The sequence below is a fragment of the Stegostoma tigrinum genome, chromosome 8 (assembly GCF_030684315.1).
Source record: "Stegostoma tigrinum isolate sSteTig4 chromosome 8, sSteTig4.hap1, whole genome shotgun sequence".
NCBI lineage: Eukaryota > Metazoa > Chordata > Chondrichthyes > Orectolobiformes > Stegostomatidae > Stegostoma > Stegostoma tigrinum.
This window is the reverse complement of record NC_081361.1, coordinates 93,050,805-93,058,453: the sequence shown is the minus strand read 5'-3', so window position 1 is coordinate 93,058,453 and position 7,649 is coordinate 93,050,805.

Genomic DNA, 7,649 nt, shown 5'->3' with positions numbered 1-7,649 from the left:
TGTTTAACCTGAGGGGTAACACACCTCCGACAAGAAATGACATCCGGAAGGTGAGATATTTAAGGACACTTCAGTGGGAATTTAGCCCCCACTCTTGGTGTTACTCTGTATCACAAGCCAGCTATCCAGCCAACTGAACTAATGTAAATGTTACACCACCACCCCCCGCCCCCCCCCCCCCCCCAAATGTTAACACATGCCCAGATTTAATTTTCTTTTCCAGCTTGGGACGGAGAGTTGGTAGAAATCCCATCACCCAAACCTAATCTTTAGAACCTTTGCCAAACATCAAGGCCAAGCTGTGAGGACTGCGCGTCCTAAAGCTCTGGCCAAAGGGGCATGGTACAAACAAAAGGCAAAAAAAACGTTGCAAGCATTCAAGCCAGCAGAAAGTGAGACAGCTCTTAGAGAGCAAAGAGTCTCAAGGTGCACCCTGCTCCGAAGCACAAGCTGAGAGCCTGTCCCTGTGTACAGAGGTGCCTGGCAGCAGCATCGCAGTGCAAAGTGTCAGTGCACACCAAAGTGCAGCGTTAATGTGCAGAGCTGTAGTCTGCGATTTCAAGGTGTCGCAATGTGACTCTGCGACAAAATGCAAAGAGCATTGGACGTCTAAGACAACAGTTTAGAGTTTATTTTCTATTCATTTTGATTGCCACTACATCCACTCTGCTATTCAAAGGCTGTGGTGTGGGGCAACATGGTGGTTCAGCGGTTAGCACAGTGCCACATCCTGGGCTTGATTCCAGCCTTGGTGACTGGTTATGCAGAGTTTGCATGTTCTCCCTGTGACTGTGTGGGCTTCCAAAGATGTGCAGGCAAATTGTGTCCAGGGATGTGAAGCTTTGGTGGATTCATGGTAAATGTGGGGTTACTGGGATAAGATAGGGGTCTGAATCGAGGACCAAGCGCTTTTCAAATGGTCAGTGCAGACTTGATGAGCTGAATGGCTTCTCCCTGCACTGTAGGGGATTCTATGATGTGCTCTGTGTCTATTTCTAGCCTCCATGGATAGTGTGTTTAGTGTGGATGCATTCAGTCACTGGAGCATGCTCTGACATAGTGGGGACTGTTGCCCAGAACAGAGCTCTGGAGGAACATTGGTGGTTACGTCAGGAATTGTCACCATCTCGTTTCTATCCAACACATAGGAGAATGAGAAACTGTGTATCAAGGAACCAAGATTATGTACTAATGAGATGCTAAAAACTGAATTCTTTTTCTTGACATTGTGGATGTCATTTTTTTTGGTCTTGCCATTGTTTCCTGACTGTCTCACCACTCCCCACAATGTTCAGGGGCTGGGAGCATCCAGTGTACTTGTATTCTTCTTTGAAACAGTGCCAAGGTATCCCCTATGCCACCCGCAGCTGGCACCTCAGTCTCGGGTCTCATCGGGAAGATGGAGGGACAGTTGGGTAGCACCAGAGAAGCAGGAGAGTCAACTTTTCAGGTCATCAGGACTGGGGAGGAGGAACAGAACTGGGAAATAAATAGATGGAGAAGGTGGTGGGGCTGGGGGAATGTAGTTGAGATGGTGATAGGTGGATACAGGTACGGGGGTAGTGGAGACTGGTCAGTGCGAAAGGTGGGGTGGATAGGTGAGGAAGAAGATGGACAGGTTGTGTCAGGTCAAAGAGGCAGGATTGAGAGCGACGGTTAGACATGGGATGAGGCCGGAGGTGGGGAGATTTTGAAACTGTTAAATTCTATGCTCAGACCATTGGGCTGTAGGCTCCAAGGCGGGATATGAGGTGTTGCTCTTCCAGTTTGTGGGCGGTGTCATTGTGACACTGGAGGAGGCCCAGGATGGACATGTCAACCAGGGGCTGGGAGGGGAGTTAAAATGGTTGGTGACTGGAAGGTGTTGTTGATTATAGTGTACAGAGCGCAGATGTTCTGCAAATCTGTCACCAAGTCTGTGCTTGGTCTCACCGATGTCAAGGAGACCATATCGGGAACAATGGATACAGTAGACCAGGTTGGAGGATGAACCTCTGTCGGATACGAAGTTTTTGCCTTGGGCCTTGGATGGAGGCGGCAGGGGAAGTGTAGGGGCAGGTGTACCACGTCCTGCGGGTGCAGGGAAAAGTGCCAGGCGTGGTGGAAGGGTTGGTGGGGGCGTGTGGACCAGACAAGGGAGTCACAGAGTGACAGTTGTTACGAAAGGCAGATAGGGGTGGGGATGGAAATATCTCTTTGGTTGTGGAGTCAGATTATAGATGCCAGAAATGGCAGAGAATAATACATTGGAGGTTCTGGATGTGAGTTTGCTCGCTGAGCTGGAAGGTTAGTTTTCAGACGTTTCGTCACCATTCTAGGTAGCATCATCAGTGAGCCTCCGACGAAGCGCTGGTGTTATGTCCCGCTTTCTATTTATCTGTTTAGGTTTCCTTGGGTTGGTGATGTCATTTCCTGCATTGATGATGTCATTTCCTGTTCCTTTTCTCAGAGGGTGGTAGATTGGCTCCAAATCAATGTGTTTGTTGATGGAGTTCCGGTTGGAATGCCATGCTTCTAGGAATTCTCGTGCGTGTCTCTGTTTGGCTTGTCCTAGGATGGATGTGTTGTCCCAATCAAAGTGGTGTCCTTGCTCATCTGTATGTAAGGATACTAGTGATAGTGGGTCCTGTCGTTTTGTGGCTAGTTGATGTTCATGTATCCTGGTGGCTAGCTTTCTGCCTGTTTGTCCAATGTCTTGTTTGTCACAGTTCTTGCAAGGTATTTTGTAAATGACGTTCATTTTCCTTGTTGTCTGTATAGGGTCTTTTAAGTTCATTAGCTGCTGTTTTAGTGTGTTGGTGGGTTTGTGGGCTACCCTGATGCCAAGGGGTCCGAGTAGTTTGGCAGTCATTTCGGAAATGTCTTTGATGTAGGGGAGAGTGGTAATGGTTTCTGGGCACGTTTTGTCTGTTTGTTTGGGTTTATTGCTGAGGAATCGGCGGACTGTGTTCATTGGGTACCCATTCTTTTTGAATACGCTGTATAGGTGACTTTCCTCTGCTCTGCGTAGTTCCTCTGTGCTGCAGTGTGTGGTGGCTCGTTGGAATAATGTTCTAATGCAGCTTCGTTTGTGGGTGTTGGGATGGTTGCTCCTGTAGTTCAGTATTTGGTCCGTATGTGTTGTTTTCCTGTAGACGCTGGTTTGAAGTTCCCCATTGGCTGTTCGCTCTACTGTGACATCTAGGAATGGCAGTTTGTTGGTGTTTTCCTCCTGTTTTGTGAATGTTATGCCAGTAAGGGTATTAAAAACAAAGAGGAAACCTTCAAGACCATCAATAATACCCTTACTGGCATAACATTCACAAAACAGGAGGAAAACACCAACAAACTGCCATTCCTAGATGTCACAGTAGAGCGAACAGCCAATGGGGAACTTCAAACCAGCGTCTACAGGAAAACAACACGTACGGACCAAATACTGAACTACAGGAGCAACCATCCCAACAGCCACAAACGAAGCTGCATTAGAACATTATTCCAACGAGCCACCACACACTGCAGCACAGAGGAACTACGCAGAGCAGAGGAAAATCACCTATACAGTGTATTCAAAAAGAATGGGTACCCAATGAACACAGTCCGCCGATTTCTCAGCAATAAACCCAAACAAACAGACAAAACGGGCTCAGAAACCATAACCACTCTCCCCTACATCAAAGACATTTCCGAAATGACTGCCAGACTACTCGGACCCCTTGGCATCAGGGTAGCCCACAAACCCACCAACACTAAAACAGCAGCTAATGAATTTAAAAGACCCTATACAGACAACAAACAAAACGAACGTCATGTACAAAATACCTTGCAAGAACTGTGACAAACACTACATTGGACAAACTGGCAGAAAGCTAGCCACCAGGATACATGAACATCAACTAGCCACAAAACGACAGGACCCACTATCACTCGTATCCTTACATACAGATAAGGAAGGACACCACTTTGATTGGGACAACACATCCATCCTAGGACAAGTCAAACAGAGGCATGCACGAGAATTCCTAGAAGCATGGCGTTCCAACCGGAACTCCATCAACAAACACATTGATTTGGAGCCCATCTACCACCCTCTGAGAAAAGGAACCGGAAATGACATCACCAATGCAAGAAATGACATCACCAACCCAAGGAACCCTAAACAGATAAATAGAAAGCGGGACATAACACCAGCGCTTCACCGTAGGCTCACTGATGATGTTACCTAGAATGGTGACGAAACGTCTGAAAATGAACCATCCAGCTCAGCGAGCAAACTCACATCCAGAACCTCAACCTGAACTACAAATCTTCTCAAAACTCGCTAACATTGGAGGTTATTGAGGTGATATGTGACGACCGGGGGATTCTGTCTTAATTTTTGTTGGGGTGAGGGGAGGTGGGTGCAGAAGTGCAGAAAATGCAAGTGATTCCATTGAGGGCAATTTCGATTACGGAGTGGAATTTGTGGTGCTTGAAGTCAGAGGACATCTGTGATGTCCAGGAGTTGAACACTCCATATTGGGAGCAGACGTGGCAGAGGCAGAGGAACTGGGGGTAAGGGTTTGCATTCTTGCAGGAGGGTGGGTGAGAGGAGGTGTAGTCTAGGTAGCTGTGGGAGTCAGTGGGCTTGATGTAGACGTTGGTGTTGAGGCAGTTACCAGAGCTGGAGATGGAGATGTCCAGGATGGAGAGAGAGGTATCAGAGATGGTCCAGGTGAATTTGAAGTTCAGGTGGAAGGTGTTAGTTAAGCTGTTACAGTCATTGATGCAGCAGAGGAAGAGATGAAGGATGGTGCCAGTGTAACAGTGGAAGTGGGACTGCCGCACAAATCCTACAAAGGGGCAGGCATAGCTGGACCCATACGGATGCTCATAAGAAATGGAAGGAGTTAAAGGAAAAGTTGGTGGTTGGGCAAAGTTTCGTTAAGTGAATGCGGGTGTCGGTGGAGGGGGACAGGTTGGGTCTGTGGGAGAGAGAGATTATGTTTTAGGGCCAGAGTATTTGAAGTCTTGAAAGAGGTGGAGGTCATGAGAGGTGTCCCAAACATAGGTGGGGAGTTCCTGGACCAGGGTAAAACATGGAGTCAAGGTGAGCAGAGATGAGTTCAGTGGGACAAGAGCAGCAGAGACAGTGGGTCAGCTGGGACAGTCAAGGTTGTGGATTTTGGGAAGGGGATAGAAATGGGATGGTGCGAGGTTGGGAAACTATGAGGTTGGAGCTGTTGGTGGGAGGTCTCCTGAGACGATGAGGTTGTGAATGGTCTGATAGGTGATGGTTTGGTGGTCAGAGATAGGGTCATAGTTGAGGGGGCAGTAGGAGCAAGTGTCAGAGAGTTGGAGCCTGGCTTCCGTGATGTAGAGGTCAGTATGCCATATCATCACCGCACTCCACTTGTCAGCTTGTTGATGGTGAGGTTGGAGTTGGGGCGGGGGAAGCGGAGGGCTGCACTTTCCGTCGGAGAGAGGTTGGGGTGAGTGAGAGGGTTGGAGAGGTAGATGCAGTTGGAAATAAAGAGATTGAGGGAGAGTCGAATGCCTTGGGCTGGTGTCCAAGGAGATGGGGTGTGTTGGAGGCAGGAGAAGGAGATCTGTAGAAGGTGGGTTAGACTAGCAGTTAAAGAAATTGGTGCAGAGGCAGAGGTGGCAGAAAAAGAATTTGGCATTCAGACATGAACAGAATTTGTTTTTGTGGGCACAGGGGAATGAAGATGAGTTCTTTGCTGAGGACTGACAATTTGTTGTCAGTGAGGGGAAGGTCTAGGGGGGCTGGTGAAGACCTGGCAGGGTTTGGGCCTGGGGCTAGGTGCTGAGATGAACCTGGGAGTGGGGTTGGTAGACTGTCCCGGGAGTGGGTGTGTGTATGGGGATAGTAACCCAGGTCCACCTCCTCACATGCCATCCCACCAACCTCCGTATCAAGTCCACCATTCTCCCCGCTACTTCTGCCACCTACAATCCGGCCCTATGACCAAAGAAATATTTCCCTTCCCACCGCATCTGCCTTTTGTGGGGACCGCTCACTTCATGAGTCCCTCACCCACTCCCCAACAACCCTTCCATCACACCCGGCACCTTTCCCTGCAACCACAGGAAGTGTTACACCTGACCCGACACCTCCCCCCTCACTCCCATCCCAAGCCCCAAACAAACTTTTCATACCCAACACCTGTACATCCTCCAGCTTGGCCTACTGTGTCCATTGCTCTCAATGTGGTCTCCTCTATTTCGGTGAGACCAAGCGCAGACTCGGTGACTGATTCACACAGGGCATCTGTGCTCTGTACGCTCCAAACAACAACGCCTTTCAGTTACCAACCAGTTTAACTCCCTATCCCACTCCCTGCGTGACACATTCATCCTGGGCCTCCTCCTGTGCAGCAATGACACTACCCGCAAACTAGAGGGGCAGCACCTCATATTCTTGCTCCGGAACCTACAGCTCGATGGCCTAAACATAGAATTCAACTGCTTTAAAATCTCCTCACCCACCGGCCTTATCCCACGGCCAACCCTCCATCTCATCCCTGCCTCCTTGACCTGACACAACCCACCCATCTTCTCTCCCAGCTATCTGCCCCTTCCTTCCCACTGCCCAATCTCCATTACCCCAGCTCCGAACCTTCTCTTCAGTCCAGTTAAAGGGTCCCAACCCAAAATGTTGTCTCTCCTGCTCCTCTGATGCTGCCTCACCACCCGCGTTCCTCCAGCTCTACACCATGTTGACTCAAGACTCCGGCGTCTGCAGTTCTTGCTGTCCATCGAGAAGACAGCAGACCCAGAGTGCAGTGCTCACTCAGAGCCATGCTGAGACATGAGCCTGCATCATTATGTATTCAATTCTGTAATGTTTCACTGTGCCCATAACCCCCTGGTTTAGACACAAGCATGTTACCAACTGAGCTACAGGCAGAGCTGGCCATGAACAAGAACAGGGAGAAGGTCAGAGGAGGTGTTACGTGGCAAGGTTAAAGCGAAAGTTAAAATGAAACAGTGGCTCAGTGGTTAGTCAAGCTGCCTCACAGCCCCAGGGAACCAGGTTTGAATTCACTCTGAGGTGACTGTCTGTGCAGAGTTTGCATGTTCTTCCCACATCTGTGTGGGGCTTTTTCTGGGTGCTGTGGTTTCCTCTCACAGTCCAAAAGTGTGCAGGCTAGTGGATTGGCCATGCTAAATTACCCACGGTGCCCAGGGATGTTTAGGTCAGGTGGCTTAGACATAGGAAAATGCTGAGGTAGGGGAATGGATCTGGATCTGGGTGGTATGGACTTGTTGGGCTGCATGGCCTGTTTCTGCACAGTGAGGATTCTATAAAAAATAAAATAAACTGAGCAGGGATCTGAATTCATTCTGGCTGTTCACTTTGGTCATGGAGCTATTCTGTGTAGCAGCCATTAGATGGCATCCTCCACCTTAATATTGAAGCAGTTGATTTGAAGGGAAACTAAGAGAAACTGGCCATTGACCAAATTATCTACACTGGTTTTTATAAAGTACCTCAGAAGCTCTCATTAGTGTTTTTCTCCTGCCTTTTCCCCATAACACTGCGCAATTGTCCTTTCAAATAACCATCTAATTCCGTTTTGAAAGCCTGGATAGAATTGGTGTCCAGCAGATTGGATGCCAGACCCAAAATTCATGCTAGAAAACGTTACTCCGCATATCTCTCCTAT